Source organism: Lissotriton vulgaris, chromosome 6 (assembly GCF_964263255.1).
Source record: "Lissotriton vulgaris chromosome 6, aLisVul1.2, whole genome shotgun sequence".
In the NCBI taxonomy this organism is placed as follows: Eukaryota; Metazoa; Chordata; class Amphibia; order Caudata; family Salamandridae; genus Lissotriton; species Lissotriton vulgaris.
The window spans coordinates 1012427997-1012442584 of NC_141694.1; the positions used below are offsets into that span (position 1 = coordinate 1012427997).

Here is a 14588-nt window from a genome sequence, read left to right on the forward strand (position 1 = left end):
AGAAAGACTGTCACCCACGCAGTAGTCACGAGTCGACTGGACTACGGAAACACCCTCTACACGGGAACTACAACCAAATTACAGAAAAAACTCCAACGCATCCAAAACGCATCAGCGAGACTCATTTTGGACATCCCTCGCCAAGATCACATTACCGGCCACCTGAAAGACCTCCACTGGCTTCCCGTCAACAAGAGAATAACATTCCGTCTCCTCACCCACGCACACAAGGCCCTCTACAAACTAGGACCCGAATGCCTCAACACTCGACTATCCTTCCACACACCCACCCGCCAACTAAGATCCTCCAATCAAGGCCTCGCCGCAGTTCCGCGTATCCAAAGATCCACCATGGGAGGTAGATCCTTCTCCTACTTGGCGGCCAAGACCTGGAACACACTCCCCACTCACCTCCGCCTTACACAGAACAACATCTGCTTCAGAAAAGAACTTAAAACCTGGCTATTCGATAAATAACGAACCCCATCCCCCAACGCCTTGAGACCCTCTGGGTGAGTAGTGCGCTATATAAATTCTTGAACTTGAACTTGAACAATATTTTCCTTTTTGGGGGAAACCTCTTAATCTCTGGACACTGCATTTCCTAACCAGAGGTGCCTCTGGACGAGGCAGGCAAAAAGCACATTATTGGAGCACCCAATGATAACTGCCACAACTCTAATGTGGGGCGGATGAAACACATATACCGCTAAATACGAACAACATAGAGTTTTTTGAGGATGTTCCATCCATCTAACCAATGGTTATGATTTGTTACAAGTGTCCTTTTCTTTTTTGATTAATCTCAGAAGAGTAAATACTTCACTATGAACCAGCAATATTATTTAACATTACCTGCGCAGGAAATAGCCACTATCCACTCATCTCTCATTGGTTTAGGTATAGGCATATATATTTTGTTGTCCTTATCCAAGTGCAGCTACTTGGTTGGATGAATGTACAAAACCCTTCACACTGAGTGATAGAAAAGATACATTGGAATCTCAGAAATGCAGAATATTTACATACACTTCGAGTACACATACTCCTAACATGTAAATAGAAAAGTATATGCATCTCTAGTCATTGCTCACGTCAACAAACTCTAAAAGTACTAAATGTCCTGCAGAATGTTGCTTAAGTGATGAGATACATAAAATAGAAAGTATTCGTTCCCTCACATCAGAGGCACAAGTAAAACCTAATATTTACTGACATCACCTCTGATTGTATATTCCTAAATTACTTATGTTGCTCTTTAAGATCCAAAAAAGTTTTGGTAAAGTCAATAGGTCTGCCTTTAATGTTTTTGTTGTGATAATTTCTCGGGAGGGGTCATGGTAGAGTAGAGTCTTTATTCAGAGAATACGATAAAAAGATAAGAAGGTGATAGAAAGGATCAAGCTACCGCTTATTCTTATACAGAATCCCCAATTAACCAGGAGGCTGCCTAATCCTCAATGCCCCCCAGAACCATGATGGCTTCATTGAGCTCTCAGGGATTTTTGCCTCTCGTACACCATTGTGAACATAACTCATCATCACATTAGTATTCTGCGAGTTTACTCGCAAGCATGATCCACCGCCATAGCAAGCAATTTTGGTAATAAAGGACAGCCCTGCTTCGTGTCTTTCTCCACTCTGTAGGTGGCCAAAATTATTCCCCCCACTTTAACTCATGCTCAGGGTTCCCTTACTTACTATGCCACTGAATTCAAGCTAGCCTGGCTGATGAGATGTGATATCCTGAAACCGGTCCCAAGATAATTGTTTCCGGTCCAGGGAGGACCTGGCCTGGCAATTCAGGCTGGACTGTTCCCATGAGGACTAAGGTCAAGACTGATTTGCATATGGCTGTGTCCAAACTGGAGTAGCACAGTGAGCAAAAGAAAGATGGATTAAAGCCACATCTCTTGATTTGTCAAATCTATGTTATAAATACTATTAGATCCAGTAACATGATCTTTTTGTAGTATCAGTCTACTTTTAGCCAAGCAGAATTTCCCCTCACATTAAAGCACAAGGGTGACTTTCTCTTTTTTAATTCACCTCTAGCAGCAGAAACGGCTGCTCCACCCGCTGCTCCTGACCGGTATCGTAGCGTTTCACGCCTTTGCACTGCCTCAGCCTGCATAACTAATTGACTGCCCGCCTCAGCCTGCTATACTGCTGCATCAAATAGAAATTGATTATCTGCATAATTTTTGGCATAACTGGATAGCGAGAGATTGCCCCGCCTGCCCTTTAATATATAAATATTAGCCGAGGCACCTTCGAAAGTAGCGCTAGACTGCAATTGTTTGACTCGCGCTGTTGTGCTGCCTGCAGTTTTCCGCTGCCCGATTGCCAACCCCACTGCCATTTGTATTAGAGGCACTACCGATCGGACCCCAGTCCTGTTCAACTACCCGATTGCCGCCATTTTGTTGGTTTGTTATTGTTTGTGCCTCCCTGCCCTGAGCTCCACCCCGCTCCCGCCTCACAGCTGACAGCAACATAGAGTTTTTTGAGGATGTTCCATCCATCTAACCAATGGTTATGATTTGTTACAAGTGTCCTTTTCTTTTTTTGATTAATCTCAGAAGAGTAAATACTTCACTATGAACCAGCAATATTATTTAACATTACCTGCGCAGGAAATAGCCACTATCCACTCATCTCTCATTGGTTTAGGTATAGGCATATATATTTTGTTGTCCTTATCCAAGTGCAGCTACTTGGTTGGATGAATGTACAAAACCCTTCACACTGAGTGATAGAAAAGATACATTGGAATCTCAGAAATGAGATTACATACACTTCGAGTACACATACTCCTAACATGTAAATAGAAAAGTATATGCATCTCTAGTCATTGCTCACGTCAACAAACTCTAAAAGTACTAAATGTCCTGCAGAATGTTGCTTAAGTGATGAGATACATAAAATAGAAAGTATTCGTTCCCTCACATCAGAGGCACAAGTAAAACCTAATATTTACTGACATCACCTCTGATTGTATATTCCTAAATTACTTATGTTGCTCTTTAAGATCCAAAAAAGTTTTGGTAAAGTCAATAGGTCTGCCTTTAATGTTTTTGTTGTGATAATTTCTCGGGAGGGGTCATGGTAGAGTAGAGTCTTTATTCAGAGAATACGATAAAAAGATAAGAAGGTGATAGAAAGGATCAAGCTACCGCTTATTCTTATACAGAATCCCCAATTAACCAGGAGGCTGCCTAATCCTCAATGCCCCCCAGAACCATGATGGCTTCATTGAGCTCTCAGGGATTTTTGCCTCTCGTACACCATTGTGAACATAACTCATCATCTCGCCCAGTGCAGATTCCGCTCCCACTTTCTACCCCACACATTTCTTTATTTGTCATAAACATTCGACCACTACACCTATCATCATGCACTTCTGCTTCTGGGGAGCAATCACCTAGTCCATTTATCCATTTTGTAGACAATTTCCCAACTGTAACGATTTTTTAACTTTAAAAAGTCACCAGAAGAGCAACCCAGTTTGACCATCTCCAAGTTACCCTTGGAGAACCACTCTTGACTTGCCTAACTGTAAGCAATAACTTGGCTATTGCACAACCTCTCAACCAGACTGGAACCATCCTGGAACTTGCTCTCTGGCATCTCATCAGCTGAAATAGCATTTTGACAGTATTTTCCTTAATGGTGGCATCAGGATCCCAAAACATTTCCCTTATGGTACTTTCTAAGACGAATCAGGACTACATAGCCTTTTTCATAGTACCATAGTACTCTTAACATAATATTGTTCCTTTCCATAAGACCATTAGATTGGGGATTACACAAGCTTGGTTTGATGTGCCTGTTCCACAACTATCCAAGAAGCTCTTTAACACTCTTGGCTGCGGCGCAAATCCTGCTGCGGCGCTGGGGGGTGAGTGCGGCATTTCCACGCTTCTGACGGAACCACGCCGTAATGAGCCACGGGCGGCGTGTGCTCATGATGGCGTGGTTCCATCACGGCCCTGCCCGCTCACTAATTCGCCCGCACAGGCAGGGAATCAGTGCCGCATGGGCAGAGCGGCCGCAGCATGACGGAACCACGCCGTCATGAGCACACCTCGCCCGTGGCTCATGAGGAACCACGCCCTCATGAGCCACGGGCGAGGTGTGCTCATGACGCAAGGGGTTAACTCTAAGGATATTATTTGGATGCAATTTCCCATGACAAAGCACTGAGGAATGCCTTCCTTACTGAAGAAATCCTTACTATAACATTCTGTAGTAGTGTTTCTTAAACCTATAACCTCGATCCACTTCAAATGTATGTCCACTACAACAGCAGCATATTCACGTTGAAGCATAGTTAAAAATGTCTTACAAAGTCCAGGCAAATTTTGTCCCAAGACTGGATCAGCAATGTACAGTGAAGCGCTACTGCCACCACTCACCTTTAATCTTGTCCCCCCTTCCGAACAAACCAGTCAAGCACCCATTTAATACTCTGTTTATCTCAACCAATGCTTTTAGTCAAAGTTTATACCAGGTGCTCTGAATGGACTAAACATATTTTGGTGCATCTCACAATCCTCAGTGGAATAAATCTTTTCACATGCATCAAAACAGATTTACCACACGTCAGCTTGAAATAAAAAATGTAAAAATGGCTTGGTACACTCAGATACACAAATGTCTCACTTAGTCCTTTACTTGACAAGCCAGTCACCTCTCTCAAGCTATTATCCTCCAATATGGTCTTTTCTGATTCCTCTCTTTTGACGCAATATTGCCTAGACATTTGCAGACACTTTCCGCAATTTCCTCAGTTTCTGATTCTTAACCTGTTTCGGTAAAGTCCGGCAAATGAGATATTCTGCCCTACAATTTCTCTAAGCAGGCACATAATACAGGGCAAGGTTAGGACTTTGCAACCTAGCAGCCATCCTTGCAAGTGTAGCTGAACCATTGCTGCTACCACCCAATTTCAATGCCTTCAATGAAGTCCTATGGACCATTCTGAGAGTGACGTTAAGTTCCCTAATGTTGGTTGGGAAAGTACTCACAACCTCACACAACACCCAAAACTTCCTTGTTGCTCACTGAGCAGTAGATAGTGATCGAGAGGCAAATGCTACAGTTCTCTCCTTACTTTCATGCATCTGTGACAGAACAGCGCACACAGCTATTGCACTCCCAACCAGTGCCACAATCAGTTTTTATTTTTTTCTCACATCAAATGGAGACAAAGTATTTGTATTTGTGCTAACGATCTTGATACCCTTAAAATGCTCTGTGTTTCACCTGATCCTGCATAAACAATTTTACCTTTCTGAACAGGGAATGTAATTCTTCTGTGCTGTCAGCAAAGTCAGGAACAAACTTCGCATAATATTCTATTAGTTCCAGGTCCTATAAAGGACCTTGGTTGATCCTTTCCCTCCTGAATCACTGAAATGAAAGCGGCACTCCCAAGATCTGCTTTCACTTTTACCTCATCAGCTAAGATGGAATACCCTAAGTACTCTATCTCTTGTGGTAGGAATTTACATTTTTCTTTACCTAACATCAAACCAACAACATCCATTTCATCTAGGAAATGATTGAAGACTAACCCTTGATTGAGAGTCTGATGGATGGATACTCCTTCACAAACATGATGGCTGTCCCATCTACTGTATCACAAGTGCATTATATCATATACCAATTGGAATACAGATACAGAATATCCGTCATGTTTTTGACGGAGCATCCCATCCACCAAACACAGTGCCCTAAGTTGTGTTTTTCAATAGACTTTCTAAAAAGTAAGATATCATCTTGAAACAAGATGACTTTCACCAGTTCTCAAAAATATGTGTCATTGATCTCTGAAACACGCTGGTAACCAATGTCAAGCCGAATGGGAATCCTGTGAATTTGAAACTCCTATAGTTGCAACAATTACAATCAGTGCCTTTGATTCAGATTGTAAGGTGGTCTGATGTTAAGCATTTCTCAAGTCTAATACTGAGAAGTACTTGCTATATTTCAACATTAGCACCATTGTGTTAATGTTTGGGAAGGGAAACAATCTCATATAACTTTCTGGTTTAGACAGTGCAGTTCTACACAAAACTTTAGATTAATTTCAGCCCTATTAGTAATTACCAATGAAAAGATCGATTGATCTACTTTTTATTAGCTCAGTAATTACCTCCTCTACCATTTATAAGATTTTATTCATCCTCTTCCAATAAAAATTCATATTCTCTGGCTTGAGACTTGTACAACACAACTTTGTACACATAACCTTTGACCACCCCGATTTTGTTTCAAAAACTCTTAGCAACGCACATGATTTCCTTGAAATTGATGTCTTCAATCACCATTACTTGGTTTGGTGCCCTCAGACTCAATAATATATGCAAGTGATAGTGGTATAACCTGTTTAAAATAGGCAAGACACTTACACCCATGCAGAGTTTCAATTTCACCATCTTATCTTGACACTAAGGGGCATATTTACAAGCCCCTATCGCTACCACAATGTCACTTTCAGTGACGTTGTGATGGCGATAGGGAGTTCGTCTAATTTGCACGGCAGCATTTTGCCACTTTACGTGGCTTAACGCTGCCTTGTAAATAAGGCACCCTTTCACGCTGTACTTAGCGTGAAAGAGGTGGGCAATGTGTGTTGCAGTGCGCGTTCCACCGCAACACCCCTTGATTTTGACGCTGCCCCCTATTTACAAGGGTGGCGTTAATAGGAGGCAGCTCTAAAATTAAGATCAGGGAAAATCTGGTCTTAAACAGGTGAAACGAGGAGAAATGCTTTATTTCTCCTCGTTTTTGCTGTTTCCATGTGTGCTGCGTTGTGCAGCACACATAGAGACAGCATACTGCCATTGTTTGTTTATGTCCATGAAGGTGTCCCTTCCTGCATATAAACAATAAAAAAAAAGAAATTACATTTTTCAACTTCTATCTGTGCTGCATTAAGCAGGACACATAAAAGTTACAAAACGTCATTTAAAGAGTGTTTATGAGCAGGAAGGGAGGCGTTCCGGCATATAAACAATCTTCCCCTCAATGCAAACACCCTTGCACTATGTAAGCTCTCACTTAATCTCCGCAGGGGTAGGGTTCCCCTCAGTCATGGCACACAGGGAAAATACATTAGTTTTCTGCGAGTTTAACCGCAAGCCTAATCCACCGCCATAGCAAGCAATTTTGGTAATAAAGGACAGCCCTGCTTCGTGTCTTTCTCCACTCTGTAGGTGGGCGAGATTATTCCCCCCACTTTAACTCATGCTCAGGGTTCCCTTACTCACTATGCCACTGAATTCAAGCTAGCCTGGCTGATGAGGTGTGATATCCTGAAACCGGTCCCAAGATAATTGTTTCCGGTCCAGGGAGGACCTGGCCTGGCAATTCAGGCTGGACTGTTCCCATGAGGACCAAGGTCAAGACTGATTTGCATATGGCTGTGTCCAAACTGGAGTAGCACAGTGAGCAAAAGAAAGATGGATTAAATCCACATCTCTTGACTGGGGGTGAGTGGTTGAAAAGTTTCGGCACTTTGTCTATTATTCTGTTGTATTTGCTATGTTCACCCTAAGTGACCAAGCGTATGCCCAGACGTAGGTCCCTTGCTCTCTGTGACACTGGATTCAAACTAGTCAGGCTGATAAGGGGTGAAATTCCCAAACCAGTCCCAGGATAGTTGTTTCTGGTTCAGGGAGGACATGGCCTGGGAGTTTGGACTGGAATGTTCCTACGAGGAGCTGGGTCAAGATTGATTTGCATCTGGCTGGGTCCAAACTGGGGTGGCATAGTAAGAAAAAGAACAATTGATTAAACCCAGATCTCCTGACTGGGAGTGAGTGGTTGAAAAGTTTCAGCACTCCATCCACCATCATGTTGTGTTTGCAGTTTGGGAATGTTAACAGACATCTATTTACTTCTGAGCAGCATCTGCCTGTTTCCTTGGCAGTGGAATTGCTTTACACTGCATATGCATGGCCTGATCAGAACATTCTACTTCCATGTCATTTACTATCTAAAAATGAATAAATATGGGTGATTTTATATTCATTTTATCCCAAAATGCTGTTATTTTCTTTTCACTCCATGCCCCAGTTTTAGAGCCCTGCTAGTGCACTAGTATTTCACGCACTTTGGGTTAGTCTTTGGGTTACACTACTTCAGACTAAATCAGAACTCTTAAGCTTCTCAGCTTCATGTGTGAGTAGCTCGTCCAGTTCAGGTTTATTTTTCCATTCTGAGACTTGTAGGCCTGGTATTATATTTAGCTAAACAAGACTACAAAGTTCAGAATGCTCAGGAAAAAGTTTAACCAGATGAGCTACTCACTCATGGGAGCAGGAAACCTAAAAGCTCTACTACTTCTGGGTAAAGCTGGCAGGGTCACTAGACCCTTCTGATCTAATGTCATCTAAAGAAAGACAATAGTTTTGTATCAATGCATGATGCAGACAGGACACATTGCTGCACAAGGTATACAACTTGAAGTAAACTGAAATATTCTCCATCTTTCCCTGTGACAGATTTCACATACAATAGGGATTTACCATTTGGTATGTTAGGCTATTTACCAGTAATTCATAATGACAGAAGAGTAAATACTCCACTATGAACCAGCAATATTATTTAACAATACCTGCGCAGGAAATAGTCACTATCCATTCATCTCTCATTGGTTTAGGTATAGGCATATATATTTTGTTGTCCTTATCCAAGTGCAGCTACTTGGTTGGATGAATGTACAAAACCCTTCACACTGAGTGATAGAAAAGATACATTGGAATCTCAGACATGCAGAATTTTTACATACACTTCGAGCACACATACTCCTAACATGTAAATAGAAAAGTATATGCATTTCTAGTCATTGCTCACGTCAACAAACTCTAAAAGTACTAAATGACCTGCAGAATGTTGCTTATGTGGTGAGATACATAAAATAGAAAGTATTCGTTCCCTCACATCAGAGGCACAAGTAAACCCTAATATTTACTGACATCACCTCTGATTGTATATTCCTTGAGTGTTGGAGGGGTTTAAAGTATTGTATATTAAACCAAATAGCCAGTTCATTAGTATATATATAGAACTCCTGTCAGTTTTTAAAAAAAGCTTTTGACTTTATCTAATAGATATATGTAACAGTATTAAAAAGCTGCATTAAAACAGGTAATATAAAACATTTTAAAAAGAAAAGAAGAACCCGTAGGGAGAAGATTTGTGGTAGCAATAATCATACAGTGGATATGTGCAAATGTAGCATAGCAGCATGTATAAGGGGTACTGGGAACTAGGGGTTTCCTGCAATAGTTTTCTTTAAAATTGCTCTGCGAATGCACCACATCGAGTAAAGTAACCTGGAAATGGTGAACACCATGAGTATGTCAGTTTCATACTTGAGGAGCCTGTAGACCTCTGTGTAGTGTCTGATCCCCATGTTTCTGCAGAGTTGTAACACCCACTTAGACCTTGGCCTTCCATAGGCTGGGCAAAAGAAGAGGACATGTAATTCAGTTTCTTCAACTTGGTCACAGCCTGGGCAATCAAGTTTGTGGTTTCTCTGCCAATTGTTAGTAAATGCTCTAAGCAGGAGCACCCGTGTCTAAATTGAAGAAAGAGTTTCTTTGCCAAAAATGGTAGGATGTGATCAAGTGCCGATTCCAACCTATATTGCTGCTTGGTATCCAGAAACCTGAAAGTCACGCTACTTGATTTGGTCCCCTGGCATATTAAGGCCAGTTTGTATTCTCTGTGGGAGTTGAGTAGTGCCTTTCTGGAGATTGTGGGACAGGTCTCTTTTGGTGTAGTCCACATATTTGCCCTCCCTAGTACCTGGCAGGAATTCCTGATATAAGCTAGCCAGGGGAGTTTCCCTGCACCAAGAAGGCTCATGACATCCACCAACTCCTCTTTATAGTCAGCTAGTTCAGGTGTGCTCCACAGGTGACACCAGTATAGGAGGGGTTTAGAGGAGACTACATCTGCTATAGGGACAATCCATAAACCCATCCTGAGCTGTGGTAGTTTTTCTTTACCTATCTGGTCCTGCTCAGGTCTTATAATTTCTTGATTGTCTTCTGCCTGGGCATTTTCTCTAGTGCCTATCTCTCCCTCCTCAGAATCATGAGTGCTGTTTCTATGTCTTCTGTCTGCGTGCATTGCTCTTTCCTTATCTGGCCCTCCTCAGATTTGATGTCTGCTTTCTTTCTGTAATCTGAGTGTGTTAATCTATTCCTGTCTCATCTTTACTATCACTCTGACTTTCTAATCTAGTTTGACTTCTGGTTCTTACAATGATTTCAGGTATGTCCACAATTGGGATCCAGTCGTCCTGACTAGTGCTAGGTTGTTCTTGATCAGCTGCTTCAGAATCTATTGCTTGTGATTCTTCAGCTGTGCAACCATCTGCCCTCTCAACTTCTTCAACTTGTTGTGTTTCTGTTTCTTCAGGTGCTGGTATCCTCTTTGTGTGGCTGGCATGTACCCAGTTAGGTAATCCTGTACATTTTCCAGCTGTTATCGTAACCAATATAACCTGATGTGGTTTTCCCCACCTTGGTGCTAGGCACGATTCTAGAGTGTGCTCTTTCACTACTACACAGTCACCAGGATTCAGATCATGTGCATGGTTCGGCTGCCTGGCAACAGCGTCTTACCCAACCTGGTGAGAGATAGAACGCACTTGGTCAGCCGACTCTTCGCAATATTCCAGCACCAAATCATCAGATATATTCAACAGCTTACGTCTTGGTATACAATCTTGCCTCATTGCCCTTCCCATGAGTATCCCATGGGGACTCAAGCCTGTATTTTTGTCTGGTATGCTTCTGAGTCCCATCAGGACAAGAGGTAAAGTATTAAAATGAGACCCTCGGTCTGACTGAATAGTTACTGGAAAACCGAACCTAGGAATGAGCTCTCTCAACAGGAGTTTGGTCACAGTTAAACTGTCATTTCTTCTGGTCGGGTATGCCTCCACCCACAAACAATGACAAGGACATATTTTAATCCTCGACAAACAGGTAACTAAAAGACACACTTGACCACGGCCACTTCTTTTGCTTCCATTAATTCTTTTACAATATGTCCATTTTTGATAGGGGTTCCTAAAGAAGTCATGAACTCCCTTTGCATCCAGAGCTGGCCAAAGTCGTGCACAACTCCCTAACCATACTGACTGTCAGAGTAAATGGTTACACTCCGATTTTTCCCAATTTTGCAAACTTTAATTAAAGCTACCAATTTGGCTACTTGTGCAGACTTGACTCCTGGTAAATAGGATGCTTCGACTATTCCAGCCAATGTGCACACAGCGTAAGCAGCACTCAATCCTTCTTTCTCATGGCGCGTGCACGAGCATTCTACAAACAGCTCATGTTCTGCATTCTTTAAAGGTTCTTCCTGTATGTCGGGACCAGGTTTGGTACTTACTTCAGTAACGTCAAGGCATTCAAGTTCAACCTCATATTTTACTTCCTCAAATGGTGAATCAAGCAACAGAGTTTGGGTTTAAGACAGTACATCTGACTATCGTTACATTTTCTGTACCTAGCATACTTAGTCAGACTAGGAGTAAGATATTAAGTCAGAGTTCGCGTCAGCGAAATCACGACTGCGTGTGGGATATACGCCGTCACATTTACCGTCACCATTACAATGGATTCACGTTGTTCCAGACTCATAAATGTTGCAGCTACAGATTTTAAGGACCCTAGTAATGCTGATGCCACTGGTTCAAAAATTTCAGAGAAATACGCCACAGGACGTCGCATTAAACCATGTGTCTGTGTTAGGACTGAGAGTGCACAATTGTCTCTTGCATCACAGAATAATGCAAACTCTTTGGAGTAATCTGTCATCCTAATGCAGATGCTTCGCATAGACAGTTGCATAATTTCACAAAGGCTGTCATGCTTTCATCATCCTATTCTACTGGATCTCTTGCTCTTTTCTGTGTCAATTGTATCAATGGTTTAGCTAGCACTGCAAATCCCATAATCCACTGCCTGTAATATTCTACAACTCAGAGAAACATCCTGATTTCTTTCTGAGTCTGAGGTAATTTCATATTTCTGATCAATTTGATTCTTTCTGAAGTCATTCTTCTGACCCCTCTTTCTATTTGGTGTGCCAAATATTTGACCGAAGTGAAACAGAATTGTAATTTCTCAGGTGACACTTTATGTCCACCTTCAGCCAAATGACTCAATATTGTAATGGAGTCAATGATACAATCATTTCGAGTTTTAGACGTGACTAATAAGTCATCAATGTATTGCACCAAGACAGACTGTCTGGGCAACACAAGATATTCAAGAAATGTTTTCAAAATCTGGTTAACGATCAATGGGCTTTCTGTGTACCCTTGTGGAACACCATTCCAAACATAAACATGCTCATCAAATTTGAACAAAAATAAAAACTGGCTGTCTGGATGCAATGGAATGGAGAAAAAGGCATGGCATAAATCAAGTACAGTGACCCAACCTGCACTCTAGGGTATCTGATATAGGATCACTGCTGGATTCGGTACTAATGGACAGCATGGTACAACTATTTTATTTATTTTGCGTAAATCTTGGACCACCCTATATTTGCCGTTTGGGTTCTTTATGCCAATTATAGGAGAATTACAGGGACTACACATTACTTCTTTCAATATGCCTTGCTCAACCAAGCGTTCAATTTCTGCTGCAAAACTTGCTTTTATTTCTGGGCTCATTTTTATTGTTGGGTAATTGAGTAGACTGCACCTTCTCTTATAGTTACTTTTACTGGGTCTACATTTGCCATCAATCCTACTTCTTTTCCAGTAAAATCCCACTTATCAGGGTTTACAGTATTTTGGATCTCCTCTCGAAGCTCATCTGGAGTCATCTTTTTAACTGCTGCTCCCTGTCTAGCTCAAATGATTTTGTACTCTCCGTCTTCATCAGGAGTCTGAATTGCAACACCCTCCGGTGTGCAATATATTGTGCAGTTCATTTTGCACAATAAATCCCTTCTTAACAGAAAAAAAACGTTATCTATGCAATATTTTGTGAGTCAAATACCAATACATGTCAATCAACAACTTCTCAAGGAGAAAAATAATTATCAAATTAAAAATATTTAGAGACTTAGAAAACTTTCAAGACATTGGTACCTGGGAAGGGTGATAAAGGGAAACAGTACAAAGACATACCACACAGATTTATATTTACCTAGAATGGTGCGAGGACCAACCCCTGGCCAAGGGCTGGAAAAAAAGGGCTCCTGACTAATCAGGAGGCAACCGGTCAGGAAAGGTGCAGGACAGGACAGGTAACCTCCGCTAAGTGCAGCACAAGCGTTAAACCCCTCACTGCAGCTACTGTCGTTCCCCTTCTAGATGGACAGAGTCTTCTCCTTCAGCAATCTCCCGATTCTTCTTTCAGAGTGCTCGACCAGCCCTCTGAGCTCCGTGGCATCCACAATCTCCTTCAGCAAACATTGGGTCAGTGACGGGTCTGTGACAAGTCGGACAATCTAACTGACTAAGCCTTTCTTAGTTATACCATTTCCAGGGTATGTGCCACCCCCCACTGTTTCAATATTTATATATTCACTTCATTTGATTGGTCAGTGGGATGGGTAGGGGTCATCACACCATACTATGTGAAATCATTCTATTTAGTTTAATTGTTCTATGTTCCTGCCCTTAAATTTACTTTCCTAAGCTTCATTCCTCCCAGCAACATTCATATTACTTTGAATACAATGTTTTTTATTTGTATGCATCTTCTTCCCTTCTCCGGGTCAAGAGGTAAAGTTCTCAGGCGCATCACTGGTAAGATGGGGATTGACAGCCTTTCAATGTCACCGCTCGAGGTCTTGCAGTGTTCCCAGCGCATACGTGTAAAGTTTTCAAAATGGGGATTCTATTAGAATATGAAAATAAATGAATTCACTGTATGTGAGAAGTTGGCCTGGTATATGATGTCCACTATTCTAGGGGCATCTTGCACCAGTCCAAACAACCCTTATGGTGATGGTTGTAAAGTCAACCTTATAGACCAGCTATCCTAGCGGTAGCATGGACAAAGCAGTGTTAGGCTAAAACTTCAGAGAGCATGTGAAGCCAGCTGTTTTACCAATAATAGTCCCTTGAATATCAAATGAAAGGACACCACACAAGGTATATATCAAATATATATGTATTTATTACTAACACAACCCCACTGCACTCTTTATGAGGTCAGAGTTTGAGATACAGCACAAGTTACTCAATAAGCATACTATAAGTTACACAAATACAATTCTGCCCTAGGGGCCTCACAAACCATATACTAAGTAAGTGGTATAAGGACCACTTCGGGAAAGGTGAGTAGGCCTAGGGCCTAGGAAATCACTGGGGCTACACTGAACAACCAAAGGTTAGGAAGTAGGAGTCCCACAGGATGCTTGTGCAGTGTCTAAACACACACGCGGGTTACCATCGAGTTTCAATGGGAACGTCAAAGTTACAAAGTAGTAGATTTCGGATACTTCCAGGTGGTCTATGGGAAAACCCAGTTAAACTACGACACTTGGAAAGTTATTACCCACGGGAGCACCCGAGTACTCGAGTTACCTCACCC

The 14588-nt window shown here is 41.9% G+C and overlaps 1 protein-coding gene across 1 annotated transcript in view; it reads right to left on the reverse strand.

Annotated features, from left to right (window-relative positions):
• The window catches only part of EDARADD (EDAR associated via death domain), a 929681-nt gene that overhangs the window by 794410 nt on the left and 120683 nt on the right, over positions 1-14588 (reverse strand). The gene's annotated exons all lie outside the window — the stretch shown is intronic.